The sequence below is a fragment of the Tamandua tetradactyla genome, chromosome 9, assembly GCF_023851605.1.
Source record: "Tamandua tetradactyla isolate mTamTet1 chromosome 9, mTamTet1.pri, whole genome shotgun sequence".
Classification (NCBI taxonomy): Eukaryota; Metazoa; Chordata; class Mammalia; order Pilosa; family Myrmecophagidae; genus Tamandua; species Tamandua tetradactyla.
In genome coordinates this window covers 89,146,510-89,165,602 of record NC_135335.1, presented here as the reverse complement: position 1 = coordinate 89,165,602, position 19,093 = coordinate 89,146,510, and the positions used below count along the sequence as shown (strand labels likewise).

The 19,093-nt window shown below is 37.3% G+C and overlaps 1 pseudogene; it reads right to left on the bottom strand.

The window, feature by feature from the left end:
• Positions 1-1,295: 1,295 nt before the first annotated feature.
• Positions 1,296-4,760, bottom strand: LOC143645749 (RAF proto-oncogene serine/threonine-protein kinase pseudogene; annotated as a pseudogene).
• Positions 4,761-19,093: the final 14,333 nt, after the last annotated feature.

Genomic DNA, 19,093 nt, shown 5'->3' with positions numbered 1-19,093 from the left:
AGGTCTTTATATTTCCATGTCACTTAAAGAGAGATTTGCTAGGTACAAAAATTTTGGTTGACTACTATTTTTTTCAGAACTTAAAAAATATTGTTACTCTGACATTTTTTGAAGCAAAAACATTTTTTTTTGAAATCCAAATTATTTTTTTTTCTTTTTGTCACCTATGCTGTTAGTGTCTTTTACCTGATTCAAGAACATGAAGACTTATTCTTGTATTTTCTTCCAAGAGTTTTATTTTTTGCTCTCATATTTAGGTCTATAATACATTTTGTGTTAATTTTTGTGAATGACCTGAGATAGGAGTTCAACTTCATTCTTTTGCATTTGGATGTTTGTTGCCTTGGAAGCCTTGTTATAAATCAATTGACCTTAATTTGTAAGGGTTTACTTCTAGACACTCATTATATTCCACTGGTCCATATGTCTGTCCTTATGCCAGTATTACACAGTCAGGGTTACCGTGTAGAAAGTTTTTTTTTAAACATTAATCTATTTTATTAATATAGCATAATTTAGGATCATAGGATAATAACTGTATTTTGTCAGATGCAATATAAACAAAATTAAAAGCCAAAAAAAATCATCAAGAAAGTCTGTGTTCTTGTCTTCCTTGCATACACAGATTGTGATTGCAGAGACAAGGCCAGTTGTGCAGTCCCATCCTATAGAAGCAGCTCCTGGAAGAGAATTTTGAATTCTGCAAAATTTAGATGGCTTCCTAAGAGGAGTCTGGAGTCTGGAGGGGCAGATCTCATTCGGAAAACTATTCCAATGAACTGGAGACCTCATAGGCTGTGCAAAATAAGGAAGTATCCAAGAAGTTAAGTTCTATAGTACTAAAGCAGGCTCCTTCAGAAGGCCAGGGACTCAACAGTCCTGGGATGTTTTGTGTGTTAAGGTGCAAAGGTGTCTGTTTGGTGCCCCATCACTATCTTTGAAGAATAGTCTCTCCTGTGATAGTATTCCTCATGGGAGCTTATTTTTAAAGTTCATGTGTCCCCATAACATCAGGGCTGGATTGTTTGTTATCTCTACTTCTAATCTGAGTGCCCTATTTTTGAGGGGGGGTATCTTAAAAATTATACATTTAGTCAATAGCCAGTGTTCGAGATGATGTACTGTCATCTGCATCCACTTGTGCATGTTGAGAAGGACTGGTTCATGAGCATGGGGGGAAGAGAAGAGGGAGCAGGACAAACTAGGATTGCAAATGACTTCTTTCTTCCAGGGCCAGAAAAGGTAGAAAAGAAGGCCACATGTATTTAAGGCCCTGTGAGCAGTCTAGGAGGTCCCTAGCAGCAATTTCTCTGAAAATAAGCTTTCCTCCCCAAAGAAAGGGTGTGAGAAGGTAGTTTCTGTTGACTCTCCTTCCTCCACAGTGAGTTCAACCAGAAGATAGGCAGTCTAGGGAATGTGGTCAACCTGCAGGCGTTGATGTTCTTTGTATGCTCCTCTCAAATGTAGAGATGGCTTAGAATTCCAATTGATTTTCAGTAGAGAGTGTTAAAGCAGCTTTATGGAAGAGAGAATCTTGGGGGAAAGCAGTTTGTGGTTTTTTTTTCATTGACTAACTTCACAAAGTCAGCCACATTGCTTTGGGGCAATTTTTTTTTTCCTTTTAACATTTTTATTGAGAAATAACCAAACATGTATAATCCAACCATATTACACAATCAATGGCTCACAATATCATCACATAGTTGTTATTCATCATAATGATCATTTTAGAACATTTGCATCACACCAGAAAAAGAAATAAAAAGGAAAAAAAAGAACTCATACCTCCCATACCCTTTACCCCTTCCTCTCATTGACTCACAGTATTTTAATCTACCCATTTTTTACCATTTATCTCACCCTATTATTGATGTGTTTATTATCCTTTCTTTTTTACTCTATTGTCCATACCCTGGATAAAAGGAGCATCAGACACAAGGTTTACACACTCACACAATCAAATTAAAAAATCTATATAGTTATACAGTCTTCTTCAAGAATCAGGGCTACTGGAACACAGTTCAAAAGTTTCAGGTACTTCCCTTTAGCCACTCCAATACACCATAAATTAAAAAGGGACATCTATATAATGTTTTGGAATAACCTCCAGGATAACCTTCTGAATCTGTTTGAAAGCTCTCATTCACGAAACTCTATTTTGTCTCATTTCTCTTTTCTCATTTTTGGTCAAGAACACTTTCTCATGTGCATGATGCTGGATCCTAGCTTATTCCAGGAGTCTGGTCCAACCTTTCCAGGAAGATGTACATGCCTAGGAGTCATGGTCCACATAGAGGAGAGGGCAGTAAGTTCACCTCCCAACTTGGCTTAGAGAGAGAGAGAGGCCACATCTAAGCAACAAAAGAGGCTCTCCGATAATTCTTAGGCATAATTATCAGTAGGCTTAGCCTCTCCTATGCAGGAATAAGCTTCACAGGAGCGAACCCCAAGATTGAGGGCTCACACTGTTGAATTTGTTGTCCCCACTGTCAGCGAGAATATCAGGAATTCCCTAAATGGGGAAGTTTAATGTTTCCTCCTTTCTCCCCAGTCCCTCAAGAGGACTTAGCAAATACTTTTTTATTCTCTGCTATGGGGCAGTTTTTGTATAGTTTCCTAAGATCTGGTGAGGCACACGCTTGGCTCACCATGAAAAATGCTCTGATCCTGGTTGTTGATCTATGAATAAGGAAGCTTCCCTGTCATCAGCTCATATAATGCCATAGGAGTGCATATCAGGCTGGAAGCTGAATGGGTTATTGTCCTACATTCGGATCACCTCTGAGGCCATCCACCCATTGAGAACCATTCCAGAATGACTTGATTATTGCCAAATCAAAAGTTCCAATTTTCACTGTCAGGTCTTCATGGAACAATATATTATTGGATATTCTTTGAATGCAAATAATACATTCCCTGAGCCATCTGCCAGGCCATGTCAATTAGCTGGAACATCTGAAACTTGGTTTCCTAGACATGCAAGTGTTTGTAGAGGATGCTGCCTTTGAACCACATGGTCACAACTGGCAGATTGTCCTTTGTCATTATGCTGGTTTGAATCTGTTATGTATCCCAGAAAATTCTGTTCTTTTAATCCAATTTTGTGGAGGTAGAACTATTGTTGAGTGGGACTTTTTGATCAGGTTATTTCCTTGGAGATGTCACCCTGCCCATTCAAGGTGGGTCTTAGTCCACTTGCTGGAGTCCTTTAAGGGAAGGACATTTTTGGAGAGAGCACAGAGCCAAGAGAGGAGAGAGATAAAAGCAAGAGAAGGATGCAGAGAGACAGAAACACCCCTGGAGAAACAAGCAAGGACCCACAGAAGCCCAGAGACATTTTGCAAAGAAGGACCGCAGATATTGCCATGTGACTTCCCATGTGACAGAGGACCCCTGATGCCATTGGCCTTTCTTCAGTGAAGATATACCCTTGTTGATGCCTTAAATTGGACATTTCTGTGGTCTTAGAATTTTAACTTGTAACTTAATAAATCCCCATTGTTAAAAGCCAAACAGTTTCTGGTATATTGCTTTTAAGCGGCCATAGCAAACCAATATAGTCATGTACACCATGAAAAGAGGATGTTCACGTGTTGTATTTTGTGCAAGACAATGACCTCATTCCTGAAGGCCTGTAGCTGCTGGCTGTTGGGTTGAAAACCTTTAAGAACTTTATGGCAACATCTCCAAGCTACTAGCCCTTATAAACCATCCTAAATGAGCCTGACCCAATGCAGGTAGAGAATATCACTTCACTGGCTTCTATTTCCCAGTAATAGCTTGAATCTCTCTATCCACAAGGTCTGATTTTGTTTTTCTCTGGGGTCCTGGATGCTGGTGCCCACTCTCTGTATGCTGGCACAGAGGTTTGGGGCTGTAATCAGCTCACTGGGCTCAGGTTGTTGAGCTGATGGACAGGGCTAAACATGAGGCTGATTCACTGTGACTTGGAATTGCATCTTCTATCATTCTGTTGTCCACAGGTAGGGCATGCTGACAATGTGAACATTAAGTTGTGGATGCTGACCTTTGATTCTGGGAGAGCAAACCATTAGAGGAGGGACTGGAGTTGTGGAAGGTGAAGGTGTGGGGTGTGGATTATCTGTGTTGGGAATTAACAGGCATTTGGGAAACAGACCCTCACATCTGACACACTGTAGAAGAACATAGTCCTGGGACCCCACTATCAATAATAGTAGAATTTGAAAACCATAAAAGTTCTCTGATATACTCCAGTCCATCCACATAGTATGGTGCTACAGTGCTCATGAAATTTGTAGTCACAAGTCTGATATCAAAACCCACTTAGAAGGCAGGCTTCAGGAAAGTCTTCTGAGCAAAGTTGTGTGTTGTGAGGGGCACATGATCCAGAAAATCTACTTGAAGCTCTTTTCCAATCAAAGAAGCAGCATCAGTATTTCAATCTAAATATGCTTTTTAACCTCTGTGCTCCTGGAGAAATCTGAACACTACATAGAACTCTAGTTGCAGGCAACTCACCTTGAGCAATGTCCTAAGGCTACATGCAAACCCATTCTTTTTCACGCATTCACCACTGTTTTTTAATTGTTTGGCCAGAAAACTTGGATAGTTTTGTTTGTCTTAGAAGCCTCTGTGAGTTTCCCATCATCTGATGCCTGGTGCTGATAACCAAATTGCTCAACTTATTGTAGTGGAGCTGGAGCTGGAGCCATCAAATAGCAGGCCTCTGAATCCCAAACCATTGTTGATTGTCTCCAGGTCCCTTGTATGTGCTCCATTGATGTAGCTTAAACAAAAAATAAACTTGAGGGCTTCCCGGTCAAGATGGCGGCTTAACAATGTGCGCATTTTAGTTCGTCCTCCAGAACAACTACTAAATAACCAGAAACAGTACAGAACAGCTGCCGGAGCCACGATAGTGACCGGACACACAGCGTACCCCAGTCTGGACCAGCTGGACCGGCTGCAAGCACCCCCCAGAACCGTGAGTTCCGAAAGCTGCAGTGGCCAGTGCCCCTCCCCCACAGGCTGCTTCCCAGAGGGGAAAGGAAAGGACTTTACCAGCAGCAGGGACTGGGCACAATCAAATGCCAATTGTGGAACTAATTAACAAATTCTGACTACTAAAAACAGGCCCCCAGCTTAGGTGAACCTGATCAAAGTGTAGGTTGCTCATTTTTGCCCCAGCGCCAAGGGGGCAGGACTGACAAAAAAAGGGGAAAAAAAAAAGAAGGAAACAGAGGTTTTTGTGGCTATGTATCTACAAAGGCTTGACTGCCTCTGGATACAGTGGCAGGAATTTTCAGGCTGCAACTGCCACAGGCATAGGCAGAAGTGAACTCTTTTGGGGGCTTATCTGGAGCTTGTGCCTTCCCCAGGGGAGGGGTGAAGCCCCAGTCAGGTGGAATCCCTCCATCAAGGAATTCAGACACCAGGGCTTGGTAATTTGAAGCCATTAAAACCAGCCTACAACCTCTCTGTCTCCACCACACCCCCAGCAGGGAGAGTCTGCCAAAGTTAAAGGTACCACATCATCTTATGCTGGTGGGACCTGCAGTCAGACAAGCGCCACATACTGGGCAGGATAAGAAAAACAGAGTCCAGAGACTTCACAGGAAAGTCTTTCAACTTGCTGGGTCTCACCCTCAGGGAAAACCGACACAGGTGACTCTTTCCTCCTGATAGGAGGCCAGTTTGGTGTGGGAAAATCTGGCTGGGGTTTATAATATCTAAGTAGACCCTCCTGAGTGTGTGAGGGGGAAAGGCACCACACAAGCAGGGCAAGAAACAAGAGAACAAGAACCGAAAAATTCTCCTCTGTCAAACAAAACTTAAGCTAAAGGTCCAGATAAAGCTGAACGGAATGTCAAAGAACAGATAGACAACAAATTCATCCAGCAAGAAAACCCTAGATAAAAGAAGTGAAAGCAATCTCCAGAATAAACTAATTAAGGTAATTAAATGCCTAGATGCCAGCAAAAAATAACAAATCACACTAGGAAAATTGAAGATATGGCCCAAAGGAACAAACCAACAATTCAAATGACATACAGGAGCTGAAACAATTAATTCAGAATGTACGAACAGACATGGAAAATCTCATCAAAAACCAAATCAATGAATTGAGGGAGGATATAAAGAAGGCAAGGAAAGAACAAAAAGAAGAAACTGAAAGTCTGAAAAAAACAAATCACAGAACTTATGGGAATGAAAGACACAGTAGAAGAGATGAAAAAAACAATGGAAACCTACAATGGTAGATTTCAAGAGACAGAACATAGGATTTCTGAATTGGAGGACGGAACATCTGAAATCCGACAAGAAACAGAAACTATAGGAAAAAAATGGAAAAATATGAGCAGGGACTCAGGGAATTGAAAGATAATATGAAGCACATGAATATATGTGTTGTGGGTGTCCCAGAAGGAGAAGAGAAGGGAAAAGGAGGAGAAAAACTAATGGAGGAAATTATCACTGAAAATTTCCCAACTCTTATGAAAGACTTAAAATTACAGATCCAAGCAGTGCAGCATACCCCAAAAAGAATAGATCCAAATAGACATACTCCAAGACATTTCCTAATCACAATGTCAGAGGTCAAAGAGAAAGAGAGGATCTTGAAAGCAGCAAGAGAAAAGCAATCCATCACATACAAGGGAAGCCCAATAAGACTATGTGCAGATCTCTCAGCAGAAACCATGGAGGCAAGAAGACAGTGGGGTAATACATTTAAATTATTAAAAGAGAAAAACTGCCAACCAAGAATTCAGTATCCAGCAAAATTGTCCTTCAAAAATGAGGGAGAAATTAAAACATTTTCAGACAAAAAATCACTGAGAGAATTTGTGACAAGAGACCAGCTCTGCAAGAAATACTAAAGGGAACACTAGAGACAGATACAAAGACAGAAGAGAGAGATGTGGAGAAGAGTGTAGAAAGGAAGACTATGAGTAAAAGTAAAAAGAAGGAAAATTAGATATGACATATAAAATCCAGAAGGCAAAATAGTAGAAGAAAGTACTATCCATGCAGTAATAACACTGAAAGTTAATGGATTAAACTCTCCAATCAAAAGACATAGTCTGGCAGAATGGATTAAAAAACAGGACCCATCTATATGCTGTCTCTACTCAAAGGACACAAGGCCAAGGACACAAATGGACATTTACACACCAATGTTTATAGCAGCATTATCAACAATTACCAAGAGATGGAAATAGCCAAAATGTCCATCAACAGACAGTTGGATAAACAAACTGTGACATTTACATAAGATGGAATATTATGCAGCTGTAAAACAGAATAAAATTATGAAGTATGTAACAACATGAATGGACCTTAAGGACATTATGCTGAGTGTGATTAGCCAGAAACAAAAGGACAAATACTGTATGGTCTCACTGATATGAACTGACATTAGTGAATAAACTTGGAATGTTTCCTTGGTAACAGAGACCATCAGGAGATAGAAATAGGGTAAGATATTGGGTAATTGGAGCTGAAGGGATACAGATTGTGCAACAGGACTGAATATAAAAACTCAGAAATGGACAGCACAATATTACCTTATTACCTAACTGTAATGTAATTATGTTAAAACACTGAATGAAGCTGCATATGAGAATGATAGAGGGAGGAGGGCTGGGGCATAAATGAAATCACAAAGAAAGATAGACGATAAAGATTGAGATGGTGTAATCTAGGATTGCCTAGAGTGTATAATGATAATGACTAAATGTACAAATTTAAAAAATGTTTTTGCATGAGGAAGAACAAAAGAATGTCATTACTGCAGGTGCTGAAAATAGATGGTACTTAATATTTTAAAATTTCAGCTAATGTGTGAGACTAAAGTAAAAAATGTTTATTTGGTACAAATCTATACTTTGACTAGTGCATCTCCTAATATAACTTATGTAATAGTTGATTGAACACCTTAAGTACATGGAACTTTGTATAGGACATGAGATTTTGTTGGTTTGTCCAGGTGATGCCCTGATGAATCCCAGAGTGATTCGATCAGTGAGTGGAAAAGTATTTGCAAAGTCCCCTTCGGGGAATGGTGAGAACGGGGGAAAACTCAACTTCCCCAAGTTGAATTCTTGATATTCTTACAAGCAGTGTGGACAACCAAAGCTATAGGCTGAGCCCCCAGTCTTGGGGTTTGTTCATATGAAACTTAACCCCACAGGGGATAGGTCAAACCTACTTAAAATTAAGCCTAAGAGTCACCCCCAAGAGAACCTCTGTTGCTCAGATGTGGCCTCTCTCTCCAGCCAACACCGCAAGCAGACTCACCACCCCCACCCCACCCCCGTCTATGTGCGACATGACTACCAGGGGTGTGGATCTTCCTGGCAGCGTGGGACAGAAATCCCATAATGAGCTGAGATTCAGCATCAAGGGATTGAGAAAAACTCTAGAATGAGCTGGGACCCAACATCAGGGGATTGAGAAAACCTTCTCGACCAAAAGAGGGAAGAATGAAATGAGACAAAGTGTCAATGGCTGAGAGATTCCAAACATATTTGAAAGGTTATCCTGGAGGTTATTCTTATGCATTAAGTAGATATCACCCTATTATCCAAGATGTAATGGGGAGGCTGGAGGGAACTGCCTGAAAATGTAGAGCTGTGTTCCAGTAGCCATGTTTCTTGATGATGATTGTATAATGATATAGCTTTCACAATGTGACTGCTTGATTGTGAAAACCTTGTGTCTGATGCTCCTTTTATCTACCTTGTCAACAGATGAGAGGAACATATGGAATGAAAATAAATAATAGGGTTAACAAGTGTTAAAATAGATTTAGTTTGAAATGCTAGTGATCAATGAAAGGGATCAGTAAGGGGTATGGTCTGTAAAATTTTTTTTTTTGGTTTGTTATATTTTTCTGTTGTCTTTTTGTTTCTTTTTCTGAATTGATGCTAATGTTCTGGGAAATGATCATGATGATGAATATGCAACTATGTGATGATATTGTGAATTGCTGAGTATATGTGTTGGGAATGTTTGTTTATTGTAATTTTTTTTAATTAATAAAAAATTTTAAAAAAGCAAACAAAAAAAAAACCAAACTAAACTTGAGGGAGCCGTGCCACCCCAGTGTCCTGTCCGCTGACAGCATCTCATCTTGCTTGTGGTGGGTGAGAACATGGGAGAAGGTCACATATGGTACATCTCCAGCCCAGGGGACAGGTCTGGGGCAGCTCCCTTAGCATCCCACTCATACGCCGTGCCTCAGGGCACACTCTCCATCCTCAGGGCACACTCCCCATAGCCTGGCCAGCTGTGGGACTTGGGGAGGGGTGCAGGGAAGCCTCCCACTTCATGCTGGTTCTGTACTTACTCCCGCCATCTAAGATGGCGGCTGCAGGGCCATCATAGAAAGTTTTGAAATCAGAAAGTGTATATAGTTCACTTACTTTTTTTTTTTTTTTATTAATTAAAAAAAGAATTAACAAAACAATTAGAAATCATTCCAATCTACATGTACAATCAGTAATTCTTAATAACATCACATAGTTGCATATTCATCATTTCTTAGTACATTTGCATCGATTTAGAAAAAGAAATAAAAAGACAACAGAATAAGAATTAAAACAATAATAGAAAGAAAAAAAAAAACAAAAAAAACAAAAACAAAAAACCTATACCTCACATGCAGCTTCATTCAGTGTTTTAACATAATTGCATTACAATTGGGTAGTATTGTGCTGTCCATTTCTGAGTTTTTATATCCAGTCCCGTTGTACAGTCTGTATCCCTTCATCTCCAATTATCCCTTCTCTTTTTTTTTTTTAGTTCACTTACTTTTAATGTGATAGTTAATGTGGGTGGTTAGAAATCTCCCATCTATTTATTTTCAAAATACACCTGCTTAACTAATCATTGTATACCTTGAACTAATATTGCCCTACTTCATGTATAAAATGAGAACCTTACAGTCCTAGTTTGTCATACATTTTATTTCTAAAATTTCTTAACCCACAATACATTGTTATTACCTTTGTTTTAATAGAAAAAGAAAGCTGTCTTTTAAAGTTAAGAAATTAGAAAAAAAATGTTTTAAATTTACTGATGTATTTACCATTTTCTACTTTATTTGATCCTTTATGTAGATCTGAATTTCCATCTGGTCTTATTTATCCTTAGTCTAAAGAACTTCCTTGAACATTTATTTTACTACAGATCTATTTATGACAAATTCAACTATTTTATCTGAGAATATCCTAATTCACTTTAATTATTGAAAATTGTTTTTACACAATTATAATTATAATTATAATTCTATAATTTAGAATTATATAGAATTCTAGCTTACAGATTTTTTTCCCCTTTGCATATTAAAATTGTCATTTCCATGTACAAAGAGTATTTAAGTCCAGGGAACAGGGGGGAAACTGCTATTGCATGCTATGGGCTATGTTTAACAGGAAAACATTAGCAGTACCACAGCAGCAGCGGTGTAAATAATGGTAGAGGGACAAGGGTTAAGGGGAGGCTTATCTCTCTGGCAACGTGGGACAGAAATCTTAGAATGAGCTGGGATTCAGCATCAGGGGATTGAGAAAACATTTCTATGAAAGGGGGAAGAGAGAAATGAGACAAAATAAAGTGTCAGTGGCTGAGATATTTCAAATAGAGTCAAGAGGTTATCCTGGAGGTTATTCTGATTCATTATAGAGATATCCCCTTTTTTCTTTAAGGTGTATTAGAGAGGCTAGAGGGAAGTGTCTGAAACTGTAGAGCTGTGTTCCAGTAGCCATGTTTCTTGAAGATGAATGTATAATGATATAGCTTTCACAGTGTAACTATGTGATTTTGAAAACCTTGTGTGTGATGCTCCTTTTATTTATGATATTGACAGCTGAGTTAAAAATATGGATTAAAAATAAGTAAATAATAGGGGGAACAAATGTCAAAACAAAACAAAAAAGAGTTAAGGGGAGGTTTAGATCTCCTACTTGGTGAGGGGGTGTTTATTGGTTATTTTTCTCTTAGGAAGAGAGAAATTATCTAAAATTGAGAGTGTTGGTGGACTGTGTACTTTGGGCATTATACATGATGTCTAATGAATGCAGGTGGCGGAGGATGCACTGACGGAGACGTAGATTGGCAGACGATGGTGTATGCATACGGTGGAATATTGTGTGGCTACAAAAAGGAATGAAGTCATGAGGCATGCAACGATATGAATGTGGGATATTTGGTGAGGCAAAATAAGCCAGAAATGAAAGAACAATTATTATATGGTCTTCTTTAGAAAACACTTTTAAGAAAACGGGGGCCTAGATAATAAGCGCTTTTGGCAGACACATTTACTCCAGAGTGGTAATTATTATCTCTGGATTTTGAGAGGCTGTTTTATATATCTATAGTAGTTAGAGATAAGAATGAAGCCAATCAGATCAGGATTAAGGGATTCAGGTCCTTATAGGGGTTAAGGAAGACACATCTATATTTTAGAACCACACCTACTCTTTGAGACCAAAGGAAGAAATGTTTATTTTGTCCAGAACCTAAATTTTCTGTAGCATATAATCTAACTCAACCTGTCTGGACAGCTCCTTTGAACAACTGAAACACAGGGAACCCAGAATAAGAATGAGGATCTTTAAACTTGTATATCTTAATGTAATCCCTGGATACATCCTAGATTATATTAAGCAGATAATCAAAAAGTATTGGCAAAGTCCCTTGAGGGATGGGAGAAAAAGTATGGAACCATTAAACTTTACCATCAGGGATTCCCCTGATACTGTGTCAAACATTAGGGACACCCAAATCAATAGGCCAAGCCCTTGATCATGAGGCTTATTCTTGTGAAGCTTATATAGGTAGTGGAGAAGCTTAGACTACCTATAGGTATGCATAAGAGTTACTTCTGGAGGACCTGTTTTGTTGCTCAGATGGGGCCTCATTCTCTGTAAGCCCAACTTTGCAAGTGAAAACATTGCCCTCCCCCCTTCGTGGGACATGACTTCCATGGGTGAAAGTCTCTTTGGTGGCATGGAGATGACTCCCAGGGATGAGTCCGGCCCTGGTACTGAGGAATCAACAATGCCAACCTGACCAAAAGGGGGAAAAGAAGTGTAACTAATAAAGTATCAGTGGCTGAGAGAGTTCAAATAGAGTCGAGAGGCTACTCCTGAAGTCACTGTCACAGAAACTCCAGTTAGACATTGCCTCTTATAACTTGTCAAACCCCAGCCAAAACCATTCCTGCCAATCCTATAGAATACCTAGGGCAATATATAAGATTCTACAAAGGTTCCATGTACGAGGGTAACTTTCCAGAAATCTACAACTTCCAGATGGGTCCCTGGATAGGATAAATCCTGAAACCTAGAGGGTCCAGCTTCTCCAGATCATCACCAAGTTCCATCTCCCTACCCCATATTACTGACAGCCCCTTCCAACATGAAAAATTTCAAATGGCCATAGCCCAAACACTCCTAAAGAGTGGGATAGAAAGATCAAAGGTGGTGGTGGAGTTATACAGAGAAGGTAGGATTTAACAAATGAATATGATTGCTGAATCATTAAATTGATATTTCTTTTAGTCTTCAGTATCTTAGAGCAGTTAGAAGTAAAAACCTAAAATTGTGGAATTGTAACCCATACCAAACTCTGAAATCTGTTCTACAACTAATTGTGCTGTGCTTTGAAATTTATTGTGTCTTTGTATATATGTTATTTTTCACACAAAAAAGAGAAAAAAGTTCATTGTGATGATAAAAATATATTTATTCCTTCTAGTCTCCTATATTCTGGAGCAGCTAGAAGGAAATATCTAAGGTGATGGTATGGTAGCCCATGATAAACTCTGGAATCTGTCCTGTAACTACTTCTTGAAAAGTGCCGTGAAAACTATTACCTTTTTCTTTGTTTGCTTTGTATATATGTTATATAATAAAAAAAATTCATTGAATTATTGCTTGTATTGTGTCTAATTAACAGTGATCATTAATTCTGATTGTTGATGCCCTATAGTTATTTTAGCTTTTGTGGTCTTTTTTGATAGCCTTCAAGATTTTCTCTTTATTGTTACTATTTGGCAATTTGACTATTATATGTCTGGGCATGATTTCTTTGTGTTGCTCTTGCTTGCCACTCATTCAGTTTCTGATTTGTTAATGCTGCTGGAAATGCAATGTACCAGAAATAGGTTGGCTTTTTAAAAGAGAATTTATTAAATTACATGTTTACAGTTCTAAGGTCATAAATATGCCCAAACGAAGGCATCCAGAGAAACATACCTTGATTCAAGGAAGGACCAATGATGATTGGGGTTTCTCTGTCATAGTCTAGGAAGGCGCATGGCAACATCTGCTAACTTTCTTTCCTGGCTTCTCATTTCAAGTGATTTCCCCAGGACCATTTTTGTTCTGCATCCTCAAATGTCTCTGTATGTATTAGCTTTACATCTTTTTCCAAAATGTTTCCTTCTTAAAGGAGTCCAATAAGTGGATGAAGATCCACCTTGAATGGGTGGATATATAACTCCATGGAAACGACCTAATTAAAGAGTCCCACCCACAATTGGGTGAGTCATAGCTCCATGGAAACAACTTAATCAAAAAGAGCCCACCCTACAGTATTAAATCAGGATTAAAAAACACAGGTTTTCTGGGGGTACACAACAGTTACAAATTGGCACAGCTTCTTAGATTTGTAAGAATTTAATAATTCTAAATTTTAAATTCTAAAACTATCTAAGAATCTGATAGTTTTAATCAAATTTGGAACATTTTGTCCATTATTTCTTCAAATTTTTTTTTGTTTGTTTGTCCTACTCTTCTTTTCTCCCTGGACTCCAATTACACACATTTCACACTAATTGATTTTGTTATATGGGTCACTGAGGCATCTTCTTTTTTTTTTTTTCACTTTTACTTCTCTATGTTTTTATTTGGATAATTTCAATGGATCTGTCTTCAAATTCATTGATCCTTTCTTATTAAATGTTCAATTTTTAAATTATTTACTGGGTTTTTACATTTCTGATATTGCATTTTTCATTTTTGAGAATTTGTGCTTGGTTCTTTTTTCTTTTTTTTAACATGGGCAGGCACCAAAATTGAACCCAGGTCTCTGGCATGGCAGGTGAGAACTCTGCCACCAAGCCACCATTGCCTGCTCATTTGGTTCTTTTTTTATGGTATACCTTTTCTCATGAGATTCCCCATCTGTTCATTCATCATACCAAACCTTTCCTTTAAATCTTTGATTATATTTATAAAAGTCTGCTAATTCCAATGCCCACATCAATTTCTGAATCTGTTTTAAACACTACTTTTCTCCTAAGAATGAGTCAGCTTTCCCTGCTTTTTCATATCTAATAAAATTTTTATTGTATGCTGGACATTATGAATGCTAGGTGTCTAAGAATCAGGATATTGTTTCCTTTTAAAAGTTTTTTTTGCTCTATCCATCAGTTAATTTATTGGCAGATCATCTTGATCTTGTTAAGGCTTGATTTGAGGCTTTGTTTAGATGAGGCATTTTAGTAGCCTCAGTGCAACTCTTTTTCTAAATTATGGCATTTTGGAGGTCTTAACTGAATGTTCAGAGTGGTCACCAAAAAGTCTTTCTTGCTGGTTAGGGCTCTAACATGTTTCAGCACTCTGAAACCTCTGGAATTTTTCCATTCAATTCAGTGCTTCTAGGAGCTATTCTCTGTTGGGCCTTGAAGAGACTCACCCCACTCTTGCATGGCTTAAAATTTCACTAAATTATCAAGAGGATCTATGATGGATTTCTGGAACTCCTATACTATATGGCTCCCTCCTTTCTGGTGTTCTGCCCTCAAATTTCAACTGTCTCAGTGTTTCTGAACTTTAATCTCTCTCCTATCTAGTGAGACCACTGTTCTCTGTTTGGGTTTCACAACTTTGTGTTGTATTTTGAAAGCTGTTATAGGCAGAAAGCCTATGTGGAGTTCACAGAATTAATTTGCAAGCTGCAGAATGCAATATACAAGAATTGGATTGGTTTTTATACAGGGAACTTAATAAATTACAAGTTTATAGTGCTAAGCCTAGAAAATTGTCCAAACTAAGGCATCCAGGGTTAGGCACCATAATTCAAGGAAGGTGATGCATCTAGGACATCTCTGATAACTGGGAAATCAAGTGGTTGGCATCTTCTGGTCCATTGCTCCAGACCTCTGTTGCTTTCAGTCTCTGTTACTGTGGGGATTCCTCACTTTGCTTCTCTGGGACTGGTTTTTATCTCATGGCTTCCCTTGGCTCTCTCCCAGTTCTGGCTTGCTTAACATCTCCTAGTGATGTCTATTGGGCTCCAAGTATCTCCAAACATCCATATCTCTCTTCTCCACATGTTAGCATCTGTGTCAGCTCTGCTCTGAAATTTCTGTTGGCTCAGTCATTTTTGTCTCTTTCAAAACATTTGCTCTTTTCAAGGACCCCAGTAAATGAATCAAAACCCACTTGGAATGGGTGGTGTCACATCTCCATCTAATCAAAGGTCACATCCACAATTGGGTGTGTCACATCTCTGTGGAGATCATCTAATCAAACGCAAAGCAGTTGCTGCCTCAAGATTGGATCAGGATTAAAACATGGCTTTTCTGGGGTACATAATACTTTCAAAGTGGCACACTCACCTTGTTTGTTCCCTTTATCTCAAGGTCACAGAACCCACTATCTGTTGTCCAACACCTATAAATAGTCGTTTCATATATTCCATCCATTTTGATAGTTGTTTACTGTGGGAAGGTAAATCCAATATCCATTTCTCCAAAATACATTTCTCTGACTCCATTCATGGAATTTCATCTATAGCTCTTCTATACAGTTTCTGATCATTGGTATCTGAAGTCATTGGGGTATAGTTCTATTGATTGTGATTTCTACTGATTCTTACTTGTGGTAGGTTTTTCCATATGACTTTGGCAATCTTTGTATGTAAACTTTTATGTTTGATCTTAACTTGTGAAGATTATTAGAGCTGATATAGTGCAAGCTTTTGTCCAGAGAGGTTTGTAACTGTGTTTAGTGGAAGCCAGGGCTGCTACCAACCTGCGTACACTTTAATATACTTTCTGAATCTTTGGCTTACTGTAAGAGCCTTTTCTACCTTGTGGCAGTAGCTTAGCCTTCCAATCTCAGTTATACTTCTGGCAGTTGCTCTCTGGGTAGTGCCACTTTTTCAGTTTTCTAACTGCTTTCTGGTCCCTGTCCTGATTTCATTGTACTGTATCTGTTGTTTTGTTGTTTTTTTGATGGGGGAGTTTTAGAGATTTTCTAACAACAATAACAACAAAAACAGAAGAAAAATAAATGATCTTTATTATACAGAATAACACTGGAGCTGTCATTTGGTAGGGAGATTAAATTGGCATGAGGCATAAATTCTGCAAGATTGGGTTTCATAACACTTCTCAGGATTTCTTTCCACTTTGATACACAACTATGTACTATTTGAGTTAAGCGGATTTAATGAGTGTATTATAACTATACCTTATAAAATGGACATGTCATTTAAAAAGAATCTTAAAAAGAAACTTTATAGTTAATACAAATAATTAAGGCACAAACAAAAGGTTTTAAAATATGGCAGAGCTTATATTTCTACTCTTAAATATTAGCCTAACTAATACTAGCCTAATATTAGTTTCATTACAAGGAAACAGTGAAGTCACAACATCAGCCCAAATTTTAAAAACTGAAATTATTACGAAGATTATGTGAAATATGAATTTATATACATTTTCCTTAACTATTAACTTACTCAAGTGTTTATCATTCCTTGAGATTCTAGCTAATGATAGCATCAAGGTATTTGATTAGCAAAATATCTAAAATATAAGCATCAGAACATGAAGACAATTTTCTAGAATTTTCTCAGTGATGTTAGAAGTCATGCAGTTTTGAACCCATTAACTTCCCACAAAGATATCTTTTTAGCAAAAAACAAAAAGGTATATTTCATTTGATAAATAGTGATATTTCCTGCTATGGTAAAAAAACTAATGACTGGAAAAAACACACAAAGAAAACAATTTGTTGACAAACTAAAATGCAGTCTCATTGACAACCATGGCAGGAAAACAGGGGGTGTGGGGGGTGGGGTAAAAGGCTGAAGATTAGAAAAAAAAGGCGTTTGAACAACAGGCAACATGAAAGCTTTGCTGTGCAGTTGGATGGAAGCATAGATGTTTCTACACTTTCTTTAGCTTTTGGTATTTGTTAAATTCCGTTCAATAACAAAATATACAAACAACTACTTTTTTTGCCTGTGCCACCCAAGTAACGATATATCAAAGAATGTGTATTTTTGCCAGGGAACAACTTCTTTAATAAAAGCAATGTTTTATGAAAAATTGATACAGTTGTTATAACTGAAATTTTAAAAAGGAATTTGAGCATAAGTATAGAAACAGGACTGTATGTGATAATTTAGTATAAAGGACATCTTTATGGCTTTAAAATGCAGTTTATTTCTACACACTTTGAAATGAGGAGAGTAGCTACAAAAATCTTTTGTACAACACAGAAGGTTGATATTTATATAGCAGCAACCTTTTTTGTTTCCATGATGACTGATAGCTTCTAGTAGCATGTTATGTATTAGACATCTCTTTTAAAAATTAAATCTAATCTTTTCCTTTAAGGTATAACGGTAACCAAGAAATTTACTACTTTTCAAAAAGAATTTTGTGCTACGAAGAGAGTATTAAAAAAACAGAAAATTTGAAATGTTTCCAGTTTTGTGATTTTTTTCTGAAAACATTAAAATTATTAGTCACCTATAAAACCCTTAATATGTGCACATCTAAATTTTATGTATGCAGCATTTTTTCGTTTATTTAAAAATCTTCCAGATGAAGTGTCTCAGTGGGTTTTGAAACCATTTGCTAAAACTTTATGAATCTTACATTTCCAGTTTACAAGGAAAACTGACAAGAGAATACAGACATTTACTTGCCAAAGTAGATCAACGGCCCTTTTTTTAAAACTGATGGATGGCACTGAAAAACCAGTGTTAGAATTTAGAAACTGCTTAGTTTCCATTTTTAACCTTGTATTTTGTGAGATATCAGCTACTAAAGCCCAAATCCAAATAAGCTCTTTAAACTGGTCCTCTGAATTACTAGCTCATAAATTATTTAACAAAAAATTAAAAAATTAGGAAGTATATTCAGTCCTATTGCTGTTTAGTTCTACCATTAATATAGCAAAATCCAAAATTATTTTTTACCATTTAAATTTAATCTTTATGTTGTATGTTCTGCTTTATAAAGAAAATAGATGTACATGTATTGGGGTACATGCTCAAATGTTCCTTTTTTAGTAATGAGATGTACAAACAAGTCTGACAGGTCCACTGGTTAGCAGATTATTAAAATCAAATGTTTGTAATTGTAGTTTAGTAATGTCAAAAAAAAAAATCCCTAAAATAGTTTTCCTAAGGAAAAAAAACTATATTGGTAAGTAATACAAATTTGCTTTAGAACCATTAATACAAGGAAAAGAAGGATAAAAAACACTAGAAATAATCCATGTTAAAATTTTAGTGCATTCCTTTGAGGATTTTACTTTTTGGATATTTCTGCATCTTTCTTTTTCACAAACATAAGTATATTCTTCATTTAAAATTGTATGCATAGACGACCTTTATACCTTACAGAATTTTAAAAACTAAAATTTAAAAGAACTTTTGGGACAGAGATTAAAATTTAAATGACTAATACTGGGAGGTTACTTTCTGCTGTGAGCAAGGCTGAAACTTCATAATCAACCCTGTGTAGGATTATAAGATTTGTTTAATTTAATCCATTCACTGTCATTTTCATGGCCTTTATCTAGATCTCAAATGTGTGGCTTAATTATGTAGAGAAGTTACCAAGAAATAGATGACTAAATTTTGCGGTTTTCAACTTGCTTTATCTTTATATGTCCTAAATAACAAGACAAAGAGATTAAAGGGAACTAAGATTTCGGTAAGGCTTTTGTTTCTGTTCAACATTACAAGTGTATCTGAAACTGATATTGTATGGTTTATAATGTAAATTATCCTGTGCCCAAAAGGATAGACAATAGACCCCAGAGAGTGATTATTAGTAGAGTCATCATATCTTTGG